The 12500-nt window shown below is 49.3% G+C and overlaps 26 non-coding genes and 10 pseudogenes across 26 annotated transcripts; all 36 read right to left on the minus strand.

Annotated features, from left to right (window-relative positions):
• Nucleotides 1-100: 100 nt before the first annotated feature.
• LOC128487967 (5S ribosomal RNA) lies at nt 101-219 on the minus strand. Its single transcript, XR_008353412.1, has one exon. It is a non-coding gene; the product is annotated as a 5S ribosomal RNA (ribosomal RNA).
• A 222-nt stretch (nt 220-441) lies between these two features.
• On the minus strand, nt 442-560 carry LOC128486282 (5S ribosomal RNA). Its single transcript, XR_008352587.1, has one exon. It is a non-coding gene; the product is annotated as a 5S ribosomal RNA (ribosomal RNA).
• Nucleotides 561-763: 203 nt separating this feature from the next.
• Nucleotides 764-882, minus strand: LOC128486279 (5S ribosomal RNA). The gene has a single exon (XR_008352585.1). It is a non-coding gene; the product is annotated as a 5S ribosomal RNA (ribosomal RNA).
• Nucleotides 883-1091: 209 nt separating this feature from the next.
• LOC128485668 (5S ribosomal RNA) lies at nt 1092-1210 on the minus strand. Its single transcript, XR_008351996.1, has one exon. It is a non-coding gene; the product is annotated as a 5S ribosomal RNA (ribosomal RNA).
• Nucleotides 1211-1416: 206 nt separating this feature from the next.
• Nucleotides 1417-1535, minus strand: LOC128486412 (5S ribosomal RNA). Its single transcript, XR_008352710.1, has one exon. It is a non-coding gene; the product is annotated as a 5S ribosomal RNA (ribosomal RNA).
• A 236-nt stretch (nt 1536-1771) lies between these two features.
• LOC128487698 (uncharacterized) lies at nt 1772-1880 on the minus strand (annotated as a pseudogene).
• Nucleotides 1881-2075: 195 nt separating this feature from the next.
• LOC128487493 (uncharacterized) lies at nt 2076-2184 on the minus strand (annotated as a pseudogene).
• Nucleotides 2185-2426: 242 nt separating this feature from the next.
• LOC128486701 (5S ribosomal RNA) lies at nt 2427-2545 on the minus strand. Its single transcript, XR_008352986.1, has one exon. It is a non-coding gene; the product is annotated as a 5S ribosomal RNA (ribosomal RNA).
• Nucleotides 2546-2766: 221 nt separating this feature from the next.
• On the minus strand, nt 2767-2885 carry LOC128487979 (5S ribosomal RNA). Its single transcript, XR_008353423.1, has one exon. It is a non-coding gene; the product is annotated as a 5S ribosomal RNA (ribosomal RNA).
• A 228-nt stretch (nt 2886-3113) lies between these two features.
• Nucleotides 3114-3232, minus strand: LOC128485555 (5S ribosomal RNA). Its single transcript, XR_008351886.1, has one exon. It is a non-coding gene; the product is annotated as a 5S ribosomal RNA (ribosomal RNA).
• A 245-nt stretch (nt 3233-3477) lies between these two features.
• LOC128485587 (5S ribosomal RNA) lies at nt 3478-3596 on the minus strand. The gene has a single exon (XR_008351917.1). It is a non-coding gene; the product is annotated as a 5S ribosomal RNA (ribosomal RNA).
• A 209-nt stretch (nt 3597-3805) lies between these two features.
• Nucleotides 3806-3924, minus strand: LOC128485811 (5S ribosomal RNA). Its single transcript, XR_008352138.1, has one exon. It is a non-coding gene; the product is annotated as a 5S ribosomal RNA (ribosomal RNA).
• Nucleotides 3925-4145: 221 nt separating this feature from the next.
• LOC128485788 (5S ribosomal RNA) lies at nt 4146-4264 on the minus strand. Its single transcript, XR_008352116.1, has one exon. It is a non-coding gene; the product is annotated as a 5S ribosomal RNA (ribosomal RNA).
• A 225-nt stretch (nt 4265-4489) lies between these two features.
• Nucleotides 4490-4608, minus strand: LOC128486610 (5S ribosomal RNA). The gene has a single exon (XR_008352897.1). It is a non-coding gene; the product is annotated as a 5S ribosomal RNA (ribosomal RNA).
• Nucleotides 4609-4824: 216 nt separating this feature from the next.
• On the minus strand, nt 4825-4933 carry LOC128487254 (uncharacterized; annotated as a pseudogene).
• A 263-nt stretch (nt 4934-5196) lies between these two features.
• LOC128485076 (5S ribosomal RNA) lies at nt 5197-5315 on the minus strand. Its single transcript, XR_008351430.1, has one exon. It is a non-coding gene; the product is annotated as a 5S ribosomal RNA (ribosomal RNA).
• A 221-nt stretch (nt 5316-5536) lies between these two features.
• On the minus strand, nt 5537-5655 carry LOC128487990 (5S ribosomal RNA). The gene has a single exon (XR_008353434.1). It is a non-coding gene; the product is annotated as a 5S ribosomal RNA (ribosomal RNA).
• Nucleotides 5656-5870: 215 nt separating this feature from the next.
• LOC128486003 (5S ribosomal RNA) lies at nt 5871-5989 on the minus strand. The gene has a single exon (XR_008352325.1). It is a non-coding gene; the product is annotated as a 5S ribosomal RNA (ribosomal RNA).
• A 236-nt stretch (nt 5990-6225) lies between these two features.
• Nucleotides 6226-6334, minus strand: LOC128487255 (uncharacterized; annotated as a pseudogene).
• A 282-nt stretch (nt 6335-6616) lies between these two features.
• LOC128487256 (uncharacterized) lies at nt 6617-6725 on the minus strand (annotated as a pseudogene).
• A 263-nt stretch (nt 6726-6988) lies between these two features.
• LOC128485077 (5S ribosomal RNA) lies at nt 6989-7107 on the minus strand. The gene has a single exon (XR_008351431.1). It is a non-coding gene; the product is annotated as a 5S ribosomal RNA (ribosomal RNA).
• Nucleotides 7108-7337: 230 nt separating this feature from the next.
• LOC128488002 (5S ribosomal RNA) lies at nt 7338-7456 on the minus strand. Its single transcript, XR_008353445.1, has one exon. It is a non-coding gene; the product is annotated as a 5S ribosomal RNA (ribosomal RNA).
• A 215-nt stretch (nt 7457-7671) lies between these two features.
• On the minus strand, nt 7672-7790 carry LOC128486004 (5S ribosomal RNA). The gene has a single exon (XR_008352326.1). It is a non-coding gene; the product is annotated as a 5S ribosomal RNA (ribosomal RNA).
• Nucleotides 7791-8017: 227 nt separating this feature from the next.
• LOC128487257 (uncharacterized) lies at nt 8018-8126 on the minus strand (annotated as a pseudogene).
• Nucleotides 8127-8410: 284 nt separating this feature from the next.
• On the minus strand, nt 8411-8529 carry LOC128484863 (5S ribosomal RNA). The gene has a single exon (XR_008351227.1). It is a non-coding gene; the product is annotated as a 5S ribosomal RNA (ribosomal RNA).
• A 239-nt stretch (nt 8530-8768) lies between these two features.
• On the minus strand, nt 8769-8887 carry LOC128487582 (uncharacterized; annotated as a pseudogene).
• Nucleotides 8888-9120: 233 nt separating this feature from the next.
• On the minus strand, nt 9121-9239 carry LOC128488014 (5S ribosomal RNA). The gene has a single exon (XR_008353456.1). It is a non-coding gene; the product is annotated as a 5S ribosomal RNA (ribosomal RNA).
• Nucleotides 9240-9475: 236 nt separating this feature from the next.
• Nucleotides 9476-9594, minus strand: LOC128486167 (5S ribosomal RNA). The gene has a single exon (XR_008352480.1). It is a non-coding gene; the product is annotated as a 5S ribosomal RNA (ribosomal RNA).
• A 230-nt stretch (nt 9595-9824) lies between these two features.
• Nucleotides 9825-9943, minus strand: LOC128486197 (5S ribosomal RNA). The gene has a single exon (XR_008352508.1). It is a non-coding gene; the product is annotated as a 5S ribosomal RNA (ribosomal RNA).
• Nucleotides 9944-10177: 234 nt separating this feature from the next.
• LOC128487441 (uncharacterized) lies at nt 10178-10286 on the minus strand (annotated as a pseudogene).
• Nucleotides 10287-10519: 233 nt separating this feature from the next.
• LOC128487632 (uncharacterized) lies at nt 10520-10628 on the minus strand (annotated as a pseudogene).
• Nucleotides 10629-10849: 221 nt separating this feature from the next.
• On the minus strand, nt 10850-10968 carry LOC128486119 (5S ribosomal RNA). The gene has a single exon (XR_008352434.1). It is a non-coding gene; the product is annotated as a 5S ribosomal RNA (ribosomal RNA).
• A 223-nt stretch (nt 10969-11191) lies between these two features.
• LOC128486006 (5S ribosomal RNA) lies at nt 11192-11310 on the minus strand. Its single transcript, XR_008352328.1, has one exon. It is a non-coding gene; the product is annotated as a 5S ribosomal RNA (ribosomal RNA).
• A 224-nt stretch (nt 11311-11534) lies between these two features.
• On the minus strand, nt 11535-11653 carry LOC128485004 (5S ribosomal RNA). Its single transcript, XR_008351361.1, has one exon. It is a non-coding gene; the product is annotated as a 5S ribosomal RNA (ribosomal RNA).
• Nucleotides 11654-11856: 203 nt separating this feature from the next.
• On the minus strand, nt 11857-11975 carry LOC128486867 (5S ribosomal RNA). The gene has a single exon (XR_008353140.1). It is a non-coding gene; the product is annotated as a 5S ribosomal RNA (ribosomal RNA).
• A 221-nt stretch (nt 11976-12196) lies between these two features.
• On the minus strand, nt 12197-12305 carry LOC128487382 (uncharacterized; annotated as a pseudogene).
• Between the last annotated feature and the right edge of the window lie 195 nt (nt 12306-12500).

Below are 12500 nucleotides of genomic sequence, written 5' to 3' on the forward strand. Positions count from 1 at the left end.
ACAGAGAAGGTGAGAAGGTTCAAATAAGGGTTTAAAGCTTTGATGATGAGCAAGAAACACATGGCAAAAAGCTCTCCCCGGACTGTGAGAAAAAATTAAAAGCCTACAACACCTGGTATTCCCAGGCGGTCTCCCATCCAGGTACTAACCAGGCCCAACCCTGCTTAGCTTCCGAGATCAGACGAGATCGGGCGCTTTCAGGGTGGTATGGCCGCAGGTGTGAAAGTTTTTTATTTTACTTCTCTTATTCTGCTGCTGCTGCTGCTGCTGCTGCTGCTGCTGCTGCTGCTGCTGCTGCTGCTGCTTGTCGTCAGACAGAAAGAATTATAAGCCCTGGGACAGGACAGAGAAGGTGAGAAGGTTCAAATAAGGGTTTAAAGCTTTGATGATGAGCAAGAAACACATGGCAAAAAGCTCTCCCCGGACTGTGAGAAAAGAAAAAGCCTACAACACCTGGTATTCCCAGGCGGTCTCCCATCCAGGTACTAACCAGGCCCAACCCTGCTTAGCTTCCGAAATCAGACGAGATCAGGCGCTTTCAGGGTGGTATGGACGCAGGTGTGAAAGCTCTTTATTTTACTTTTCTTATTCTGTTGCTGCTGCTGCTGCTGCTGCTGCTGCTGCTTGTCGTCAGACAGAAAGAATTATAAGCCCTGGGACAGGACAGAGAAGGTGAGAAGGTTCAAATAAGGGTTTAAAGCTTTGATGATGAGCAAGAAACACATGGCAAAAAGCTCTCCCCGGACTGTGAGAAAAAATTAAAAGCCAACAACACCTGGTATTCCCAGGCGGTCTCCCATCCAGGTACTAACCAGGCCCAACCCTGCTTAGCTTCCGAGATCAGACGAGATCGGGCGCTTTCAGTGTGGTATGGCCGCAGGTGTGAAAGTTCTTTATTTTACTACTCTTATTCTGTTGCTGCTGCTGCTGCTGCTGCTGCTGCTGCTGCTGCTTGTCGTCAGACAGAAAGAATTATAAGCCCTGGGACAGGACAGAGAAGGTGAGAAGGTTCAAATAAGGGTTTAAAGCTTTGATGATGAGCAAGAAACACATGGCAAAAAGCTCTCCCCGGACTGTGAGAAAAAATTAAAAGGCTACAACACCTGGTATTCCCAGGCGGTCTCCCATCCAGGTACTAACCAGGCCCAACCCTGCTTAGCTTCCGAGATCAGACGAGATCGGGCGCTTTCAGGGTGGTATGGCCGCAGGTGTGAAAGTTCTTTATTTTACTTCTCTTATTCTGTTGCTGCTGCTGCTGCTGCTGCTGCTGCTGCTGCTTGTCGTCAGACAGAAAGAATTATAAGCCCTGGGACAGGACAGAGAAGGTGAGAAGGTTCAAATAAGGGTTTAAAGCTTTGATGATGAGCAAGAAACACATGGCAAAAAGCTCTCCCCGGACTGTGAGAAAAAATTAAAAGCCTACAACACCTGGTATTCCCAGGCGGTCTCCCATCCAGGTACTAACCAGGCCCAACACTGCTTAGCTTCCAAGATCAGACGAGATCGGGCGCTTTCAGGGTGGTATGGCCGCAGGTGTGAAAGTTTTTTATTTTACTTCTCTTATTCTGTTGCTGCTGCTGCTGCTGCTGCTGCTGCTGCTGCTGCTGCTGCTGCTTCTGCTGCTGCTGCTGCTTGTCGTCAGACAAAAAGAATTATAAGCCCTGGGACAGGACAGAGAAGGTGAGAAGGTTCAAATAAGGGTTTAAAGCTTTGATGATGAGCAAGAAACACATGGCACAAAGCTCTCCCCGGACTGTGAGAAAAAATTAAAAGCCTACAACACCTGGTATTCCCAGGCGGTCTCCCATTCAGGTACTAACCAGGGCCAACCCTGCTTAGCTTCCGAGATCAGGCGCTTTCAGGGTGGTATGGCCGCAGGTGTGAAAGTTCTTTATTTTACTTCTCTTATTCTGTTGCTGCTGCTGCTGCTGCTGCTGCTTGTCGTCAGACAGAAAGAATTATAAGCCCTGGGACAGGACAGAGAAGGTGAGAAGGTTCAAATAAGGGTTTAAAGCTTTGATGATGAGCAAGAAACACATGGCAAAAAGCTCTCCCCGGACTGTGAGAAAAGAAAAAGCCTACAACACCTGGTATTCCCAGGCAGTCTCCCATCCAGGTACTAACCAGGCCCAACCCTGCTTAGCTTCCGAGATCAGGCGCTTTCAGGGTGGTATGGCCGCAGGTGTGAAAGTTTTTTATTTTACTTCTCTTATTCTTCTGCTGCTGCTGCTGCTGCTGCTGCTGCTGCTGCTGCTGCTGCTGCTGCTGCTGCTGCTGCTGCTGCTGCTTGTCGTCAGACAGAAAGAATTATAAGCCCTGGGACAGGACAGAGAAGGTGAGAAGGTTCAAATAAGGGTTTAAAGCTTTGATGATGAGCAAGAAACACATGGCAAAAAGCTCTTCCCGGACTGTGAGAAAAAATTAAAAGCCTACAACACCTGGTATTCCCAGGCGGTCTCCCATCCAGGTAGTAACCAGGCCCAACGCCGCTTAGCTTCCGAGATCAGACGAGATCGGGCGCTTTCAGGGTGGTATGGCCGCAGGTGTGAAAGTTTTTTATTTTACTTCTCTTATTCTGTTGCTGCTGCTGCTGCTGCTGCTGCTGCTGCTGCTGCTGCTGCTGCTGCTTGTCGTCAGACAAAAAGAATTATAAGCCCTGGGACAGGACAGAGAAGGTGAGAAGGTTCAAATAAGGGTTTAAAGCTTTGATGATGAGCAAGAAACACATGGCAAAAAGCTCTCCCCGGACTGTGAGAAAAAATTAAAAGCCTACAACACCTGGTATTCCCAGGCGGTCTCCCATCCAGGTACTAACCAGGCCCAACCCTGCTTAGCTTCCGAGATCAGACGAGATCGGGCGCTTTCAGGGTGGTATGGCCGCAGGTGTGAAAGCTTTTTATTTTACTTCTCTTATTCTGCTGCTGCTGCTGCTGCTGCTGCTGCTGCTGCTGCTGCTGCTGCTGCTGCTGCTGCTGCTTGTCGTCAGACAGAAAGAATTATAAGCCCTGGGACAGGACAGAGAAGGTGAGAAGGTTCAAATAAGGGTTTAAAGCTTTGATGATGAGCAAGAAACACATGGCAAAAAGCTCTCCCCGGACTGTGAGAAAAGAAAAAGCCTACAACACCTGGTATTCCCAGGCGGTCTCCCATCCAGGTACTAACCAGGCCCAACCCTGCTTAGCTTCCGAGATCAGAGGAGATCGGGCGCTTTCAGGGTGGTATGGCCGAAGGTGTGAAAGTTTTTTATTTTACTTCTCTTATTCTGTTGCTGTTGCTGCTGCTGCTGCTGCTGCTGCTGCTGCTGCTGCTGCTGCTGCTGCTGCTGCTGCTGCTGCTGCTTGTCGTCAGACAGAAAGAATTATAAGCCCTGGGACAGGACAGAGAAGGTGAGAAGGTTCAAATAAGGGTTTAAAGCTTTGATGATGAGCAAGAAACACATGGCAAAAAGCTCTCCCCGGACTGTGAGAAAAAATTAAAAGCCTACAACACCTGATATTCCCAGGCGGTATCCCATCCAGGTACTAACCAGGCCCAACCCTGCTTAGCTTCCGAGATCAGACGAGATCGGGCGCTTTCAGGGTGGTATGGCCGCAGGTGTGAAAGTTTTTTATTTTACTTCTCTTATTCTGTTGCTGCTGCTGCTGCTGCTGCTGCTGCTGCTGCTGCTTGTCGTCAGACAGAAAGAATTATAAGCCCTGGGACAGGACAGAGAAGGTGAGAAGGTTCAAATAAGGGTTTAAAGCTTTGATGATGAGCAAGAAACACATGGCAAAAAGCTCTCCCCGGACTGTGAGAAAAAATTAAAAGCCCACAACACCTGGTATTCCCAGGCGGTCTCCCATCCAGGTACTAACCAGGCCCAACCCTGCTTAGCTTCCGAGATCTGACGAGATCGGGCGCTTTCAGGGTGATATGGCTGCAGGTGTGAAAGTTTTTTATTTTACTTCTCTTACTCTGTTGCTGCTGCTGCTGCTGCTGCTGCTGCTGCTGCTGCTGCTGCTGCTGCTTGTCGTCAGACAAAAAGAATTATAAGCCCTGGGACAGGACAGAGAAGGTGAGAAGGTTCAAATAAGGGTTTAAAGCTTTGATGATGAGCAAGAAACACATGGCAAAAAGCTCTCCCCGGACTGTGAGAAAAAATTAAAAGCCTACAACACCTGGTATTCCCAGGCGGTCTCCCATCCAGGTACTAACCAGGCCCAAACCTGCTTAGCTTCCGAGATCAGACGAGATCGGGCGCTTTCAGGGTGGTATGGCCGCAGGTGTGAAAGTTTTTTATTTTACTTCTCTTATTCTGCTGCTGCTGCTGCTGCTGCTGCTGCTGCTGCTGCTGCTGCTGCTGCTGCTGCTGCTTGTCGTCAGACAGAAAGAATTATAAGCCCTGGGACAGGACAGAGAAGGTGAGAAGGTTCAAATAAGGGTTTAAAGCTTTGATGATGAGCAAGAAACACATGGCAAAAAGCTCTCCCCGGACTGTGAGAAAAGAAAAAGCCTACAACACCTGGTATTCCCAGGCAGTCTCCCATCCAGGTACTAACCAGGCCCAACCCTGCTTAGCTTCCGAGATCAGACAAGATCGGGCACTTTCAGGGTGGTATGGCCGCAGGTGTGAAAGTTTTTTATTTTACTTCTCTTATTCTGTTGCTGTTGCTGCTGCTGCTGCTGCTGCTGCTGCTGCTGCTGCTGCTTGTCGTCAGACAGAAAGAATTATAAGCCCTGGGACAGGACAGAGAAGGTGAGAAGGTTCAAATAAGGGTTTAAAGCTTTGATGATGAGCAAGAAACACATGGCAAAAAGCTCTCCCCGGACTGTGAGAAAAGAAAAAGCCTACAACACCTGGTATTCCCAGGCGGTCTCCCATCCAGGTACTAACCAGGCCCAACCCTGCTTAGCTTCCGAGATCAGGCGCTTTCAGGGTGGTATGGCCGCAGGTGTGAAAGCTCTTTATTTTACTTTTCTTATTCTGTTGCTGCTGCTGCTGCTGCTGCTGCTGCTGCTGCTGCTGCTGCTGCTGCTGCTGCTGCTGCTGCTGCTGCTGCTGCTGCTGCTGCTGCTGCTTGTCGTCAGACAGAAAGAATTATAAGCCCTGGGACAGGACAGAGAAGGTGAGAAGGTTCAAATAAGGGTTTAAAGCTTTGATGATGAGCAAGAAACACATGGCAAAAAGCTCTCCCCGGACTGTGAGAAAAAATTAAAAGCCTACAACACCTGGTATTCCCAGGCGGTCTCCCATCCAGGTACTAACCAGGCCCAACCCTGCTTAGCTTCCGAGATCAGACGAGATCGGGCGCTTTCAGGGTGATATGGCCGCAGGTGTGAAAGTTTTTTATTTTACTTCTCTTATTCTGTTGCTGCTGCTGCTGCTGCTGCTGCTGCTGCTGCTGCTGCTGCTGCTGCTTGTCGTCAGACAAAAAGAATTATAAGCCCTGGGACAGGACAGAGAAGGTGAGAAGGTTCAAATAAGGGTTTAAAGCTTTGATGATGAGCAAGAAACACATGGCAAAAAGCTCTCCCCGGACTGTGAGAAAAAATTAAAAGCCTACAACACCTGGTATTCCCAGGCGGTCTCCCATCCAGGTACTAACCAGGCCCAACCCTGCTTAGCTTCCGAGATCAGACGAGATCGGGCGCTTTCAGGGTGGTATGGCCGCAGGTGTGAAAGTTTTTTATTTTACTTCTCTTATTCTGTTGCTGCTGCTGCTGCTGCTGCTGCTGCTGCTGCTGCTGCTGCTTGTCGTCAGACAAAAAGAATTATAAGCCCTGGGACAGGACAGAGAAGGTGAGAAGGTTCAAATAAGGGTTTAAAGCTTTGATGATGAGCAAGAAACACATGGCAAAAAGCTCTCCCCGGACTGTGAGAAAAAATTTAAAGCCTACAACACCTGGTATTCCCAGGCGGTCTCCCATCCAGGTACTAACCAGGCCCAACCCTGCTTAGCTTCCGAGATCAGACGAGATCGGGCGCTTTCAGGGTTGTATGGCCGCAGGTGTGAAAGTTTTTAATTTTACTTCTCTTATTCTGTTGCTGCTGCTGCTGCTGCTGCTGCTGCTGCTGCTGCTGCTGCTGCTGCTGCTGCTGCTGCTGCTTGTCGTCAGACAAAAAGAATTATAAGCCCTGGGACAGGACAGAGAAGGTGAGAAGGTTCAAATAAGGGTTTAAAGCTTTGATGATGAGCAAGAAACACATCGCAAAAAGCTCTCCCCGGACTGTGAGAAAATATTAAAAGCCTACAACACCTGGTATTCCCAGGCGGTCTCCCATCCAGGTACTAACCAGGCCCAACCCTGCTTAGCTTCCGAGATCAGGCGCTTTCAGGGTGGTATGGCCGCAGGTGTGAAAGTTCTTTATTTTACTTCTCTTATTCTGTTGCTGCTGCTGCTGCTGCTGCTGCTGCTGCTGCTGCTGCTGCTGCTGCTGCTGCTGCTGCTGCTGCTGCTGCTGCTGCTGCTGCTGCTGCTGCTGCTGCTGCTGCTGCTGCTTGTCGTCAGACAGAAAGAATTATAAGCCCTGGGACAGGACAGAGAAGGTGAGAAGGTTCAAATAAGGGTTTAAAGCTTTGATGATGAGCAAGAAACACATGGCAAAAAGCTCTCCCCGGACTGTGAGAAAAGAAAAAGCCTACAACACCTGGTATTCCCAGGCGGTCTCCCATCCAGGTACTAACCAGGCCCAACCCTGCTTAGCTTCCGAGATCAGGCGCTTTCAGGGTGGTATGGCCGCAGGTGTGAAAGCTCTTTATTTTACTTTTCTTATTCTGTTGCTGCTGCTGCTGCTGCTGCTGCTGCTGCTGCTGCTGCTGCTGCTGCTGCTGCTGCTGCTGCTGCTGCTGCTGCTGCTGCTGCTGCTGCTTGTCGTCAGACAGAAAGAATTATAAGCCCTGGGACAGGACAGAGAAGGTGAGAAGGTTCAAATAAGGGTTTAAAGCTTTGATGATGAGCAAGAAACACATGGCAAAAAGCTCTCCCCGGACTGTGAGAAAAAATTAAAAGCCTACAACACCTGGTATTCCCAGGCGGTCTCCCATCCAGGTACTAACCAGGCCCAACCCTGCTTAGCTTCCGAGATCAGACGAGATCGGGCGCTTTCAGGGTGATATGGCCGCAGGTGTGAAAGTTTTTTATTTTACTTCTCTTATTCTGTTGCTGCTGCTGCTGCTGCTGCTGCTGCTGCTGCTGCTGCTGCTGCTGCTGCTGCTGCTTGTCGTCAGACAAAAAGAATTATAAGCCCTGGGACAGGACAGAGAAGGTGAGAAGGTTCAAATAAGGGTTTAAAGCTTTGATGATGAGCAAGAAACACATGGCAAAAAGCTCTCCCCGGACTGTGAGAAAAAATTAAAAGCCTACAACACCTGGTATTCCCAGGCGGTCTCCCATCCAGGTACTAACCAGGCCCAACCCTGCTTAGCTTCCGAGATCAGACGAGATCGGGCGCTTTCAGGGTGGTATGGCCGCAGGTGTGAAAGTTTTTTATTTTACTTCTCTTATTCTGTTGCTGCTGCTGCTGCTGCTGCTGCTGCTGCTGCTGCTGCTGCTTGTCGTCAGACAAAAAGAATTATAAGCCCTGGGACAGGACAGAGAAGGTGAGAAGGTTCAAATAAGGGTTTAAAGCTTTGATGATGAGCAAGAAACACATGGCAAAAAGCTCTCCCCGGACTGTGAGAAAAAATTTAAAGCCTACAACACCTGGTATTCCCAGGCGGTCTCCCATCCAGGTACTAACCAGGCCCAACCCTGCTTAGCTTCCGAGATCAGACGAGATCGGGCGCTTTCAGGGTTGTATGGCCGCAGGTGTGAAAGTTTTTAATTTTACTTCTCTTATTCTGTTGCTGCTGCTGCTGCTGCTGCTGCTGCTGCTGCTGCTGCTGCTGCTGCTGCTGCTTGTCGTCAGACAAAAAGAATTATAAGCCCTGGGACAGGACAGAGAAGGTGAGAAGGTTCAAATAAGGGTTTAAAGCTTTGATGATGAGCAAGAAACACATCGCAAAAAGCTCTCCCCGGACTGTGAGAAAATATTAAAAGCCTACAACACCTGGTATTCCCAGGCGGTCTCCCATCCAGGTACTAACCAGGCCCAACCCTGCTTAGCTTCCGAGATCAGGCGCTTTCAGGGTGGTATGGCCGCAGGTGTGAAAGTTCTTTATTTTACTTCTCTTATTCTGTTGCTGCTGCTGCTGCTGCTGCTGCTGCTGCTGCTGCTGCTGCTGCTGCTGCTGCTGCTGCTGCTGCTGCTGCTGCTGCTGCTGCTGCTGCTGCTGCTGCTGCTGCTGCTGCTTGTCGTCAGACAAAAAGAATTATAAGCCCTGGGACAGGACAGAGAAGGTGAGAAGGTTCAAATAAGGGTTTAAAGCTTTGATGATGAGCAAGAAACACATGGCAAAAAGCTCTCCCCGGACTGTGAGAAAAAATTAAAAGCCTACAACACCTGGTATTCCCAGGCGGTCTCCCATCCAGGTACTAACCAGGCCCAACCCTGCTTAGCTTCCGAGATCAGACGAGATCGGGCGCTTTCAGGGTGGTATGACCGCAGGTGTGAAAGTTTTTTATTTTACTTCTCTTATTCTGTTGCTGCTGCTGCTGCTGCTGCTGCTGCTGCTGCTGCTGCTGCTGCTGCTGCTGCTGCTGCTGCTGCTTGTCGTCAGACAGAAAGAATTATAAGCCCTGGGACAGGACAGAGAAGGTGAGAAGGTTCAAATAAGGGTTTAAAGCTTTGATGATGAGCAAGAAACACATGGCAAAAAGCTCTCCCCGGACTGTGAGAAAAAATTAAATGCCTACAACACCTGGTATTCCCAGGCGGTCTCCCATCCAGGTACTAACCAGGCCCAACCCTGCTTAGCTTCCAAGATCAGACGAGATCAGGCGCTTTCAGGTTTGTATGGCCGGTGGTGTGAAAGTTTTTTATTTTACTTCTCTTATTCTGTTGCTGCTGCTGCTGCTGCTGCTGCTGCTGCTGCTGCTGCTGCTGCTGCTGCTGCTGCTGCTTGTCGTCAGACAAAAAGAATTATAAGCCCTGGGACAGGACAGAGAAGGTGAGAAGGTTCAAATAAGGGTTTAAAGCTTTGATGATGAGCAAGAAACACATGGCAAAAAGCTCTCCCCGGACTGTGAGAAAAAATTAAAAGCCTACAACACCTGGTATTCCCAGGCGGTCTCCCATCCAGGTACTAACCAGGCCCAACCCTGCTTAGCTTCCGAGATCAGACGAGATCGGGCGCTTTCAGGGTGGTATGGCCGCAGGTGTGAAAGTTTTTTATTTTACTTCTCTTATTCTGTTGCTGCTGCTGCTGCTGCTGCTGCTGCTGCTGCTGCTGCTGCTGCTGCTGCTGCTGCTGCTGCTTGTCGTCAGACAAAAAGAATTATAAGCCCTGGGACAGGACAGAGAAGGTGAGAAGGTTCAAATAAGGGTTTAAAGCTTTGATGATGAGCAAGAAACACATGGCAAAAAGCTCTCCCCGGACTGTGAGAAAAAATTAAAAGCCTACAACACCTGGTATTCCCAGGCGGTCTCCCATCCAGGTACTAACCAGGCGCAACCCTGCTTAGCTTCCGAGATCAGACGAGATCGGGCGCTTTCAGGGTGGTATGGCCGCAGGTGTGAAAGTTTTTTATTTTACTTCTCTTATTCTTCTGCTGCTGCTGCTGCTGCTGCTGCTGCTGCTGCTGCTGCTTCTGCTGCTGCTGCTGCTTGTCGTCAGACAGAAAGAATTATAAGCCCTGGGACAGGACAGAGAAGGTGAGAAGGTTCAAATAAGGGTTTAAAGCTTTGATGATGAGCAAGAAACACATGGCAAAAAGCTCTCCCCGGACTGTGAGATAAAATTAAAAGCCTACAACACCTGGTATTCCCAGGCGGTCTCCCATCCAGGTACTAACCAGGCCCAACCCTGCTTAGCGTCCAAGATCAGACGAGATCGGGCGCTTTCAGGGTGGTATGGCCGCAGGTGTGAAAGTTTTTTATTTTACTTCTCTTATTCTGCTGCTGCTGCTGCTGCTGCTGCTGCTGCTGCTGCTGCTGCTGCTGCTGCTGCTGCTGCTGCTGCTTGTCGTCAGACAGAAAGAATTATAAGCCCTGGGACAGGACAGAGAAGGTGAGAAGGTTCAAATAAGGGTTTAAAGCTTTCATGATGAGCAAGAAACACATGGCAAAAAGCTCTCCCCGGACTGTGAGAAAAGAAAAAGCCTACAACACCTGGTATTCCCAGGCGGTCTCCCATCCAGGTACTAACCAGGCCCAACCCTGCTTAGCTTCTGAGATCGGGCGCTTTCAGGGTGGTATGGCTGCAGGTGTGAAAGTTTTTTATTTTACTTCTCTTATTCTGTTGCTGTTGCTGTTGCTGCTGCTGCTGCTGCTGCTGCTGCTGCTGCTGCTGCTGCTGCTGCTTGTCGTCAGACAAAAAGAATTATAAGCCCTGGGACAGGACAGAGAAGGTGAGAAGGTTCAAATAAGGGTTTAAAGCTTTGATGATGAGCAAGAAACACATGGCAAAAAGCTCTCCCCGGACTGTGAGAAAAAATTAAAAGCCTACAACACCTGGTATTCCCAGGCGGTCTCCCATCCAGGTACTAACCAGGCCCAACCCTGCTTAGCTTACGAGATCAGGCGCTTTCAGGGTGGTATGGCCGCAGGTGTGAAAGTTCTTTATTTTACTTCTCTTATTCTGTTGCTGCTGCTGCTGCTGCTGCTGCTGCTGCTGCTGCTGCTGCTGCTGCTTGTCGTCAGACAGAAAGAATTATAAGCCCTGGGACAGGACAGAGAAGGTGAGAAGGTTCAAATAAGGGTTTAAAGCTTTGATGATGAGCAAGAAACACATGGCAAAAAGCTCTCCCCGGACTGTGAGAAAAAATTAAAAGCCTACAACACCTGGTATTCCCAGGCGGTCTCCCATCCAGGTACTAACCAGGCCCAACCCTGCTTAGCTTCCAAGATCAGACGAGATCGGGCGCTTTCAGGGTGGTGTGGCCGCAGGTGTGAAATTTTTTTATTTTACTTCTCTTATTCTGCTGCTGCTGCTGCTGCTGCTGCTGCTGCTGCTGCTGCTGCTGCTGCTGCTGCTTGTCGTCAGACAAAAAGAATTATAAGCCCTGGGACAGGACAGAGAAGGTGAGAAGGTTCAAATAAGGGTTTAAAGCTTTGATGATGAGCAAGAAACACATGGCAAAAAGCTCTCCCCGACTGTGAGAAAAAATTTAAAGCCTACAACACCTGGTATTCCCAGGCGGTCTCCCATCCAGGTACTAACCAGGCCCAACCCTGCTTAGCTTCCGAGATCAGACGAGATCGGGCGCTTTCAGGGTTGTATGGCCGCAGGTGTGAAAGTTTTTTATTTTACTTCTCTTATTCTGTTGCTGCTGCTGCTGCTGCTGCTGCTGCTGCTGCTGCTGCTGCTGCTGCTGCTTGTCGTCAGACAAAAAGAATTATAAGCCCTGGGACAGGACAGAGAAGGTGAGAAGGTTCAAATAAGGGTTTAAAGCTTTGATGATGAGCAAGAAACACATGGCAAAAAGCTCTCCCCGGACTGTGAGAAAAAATTAAAAGCCTACAACACCTGGTATTCCCAGGCGGTCTCCCATCCAGGTACTAACCAGGCCCAACCCTGCTTAGCTTCCGAGATCAGACGAGATCAGGCGCTTTCAGGGTGGTATGGCCGCAGGTGTGAAAGTTTTTTATTTTACTTCTCTTATTCTGCTGCTGCTGCTGCTGCTGCTGCTGCTGCTGCTTGTCGTCAGACAGAAAGAATTATAAGCCCTGGGACAGGACAGAGAAGGTGAGAAGGTTCAAATAAGGGTTTAAAGCTTTGATGATGAGCAAGAAACACATGGCAAAAAGCTCTCCCCGGACTGTGAGAAAAAATTAAAAGCCTACAACACCTGGTATTCCCAGGTGGTCTCCCATCCAGGCACTAACCAGGCCCAACCCTGCTTAGCTTCCAAGATCAGACGAGATCGGGCGCTTTCAGGGTTGTATGGCCGCAGGTGTGAAAGTTTTTTATTTTACTTCTCTTATTCTGTTGCTGCTGCTGCTGCTGCTGCTGCTGCTGCTGCTGCTGCTGCTGCTGCTTGTCGTCAGACAAAAAGAATTATAAGCCCTGGGACAGGACAGAGAAGGTGAGAAGGTTCAAATAAGGGTTTAAAGCTTTGATGATGAGCAAGAAACACATGGCAAAAAGCTCTCCCCGGACTGTGAGAAAAAATTAAAAGCCTACAACACCTGGTATTCCCAGGCGGTCTCCCATCCAGGTACTAACCAGGCCCAACCCTGCTTAGCTTCCGAGATCAGGCGCTTTCAGGGTGGTATGACCGCAGGTGTGAAAGTTTTTTATTTTACTTCTCTTATTCTGTTGCTGCTGCTGCTGCTGCTGCTGCTGCTGCTGCTGCTGCTGCTGCTGCTGCTGCTGCTGCTGCTGCTGCTGCTGCTGCTGCTGCTGCTGCTGCTTGTCGTCAGACAGAAAGAATTATAAGCCCTGGGACAGGACAGAGAAGGTGAGAAGGTTCAAATAAGG

This window comes from Spea bombifrons, chromosome 3, assembly GCF_027358695.1.
Source record: "Spea bombifrons isolate aSpeBom1 chromosome 3, aSpeBom1.2.pri, whole genome shotgun sequence".
NCBI classification, from domain to species: Eukaryota; Metazoa; Chordata; class Amphibia; order Anura; family Pelobatidae; genus Spea; species Spea bombifrons.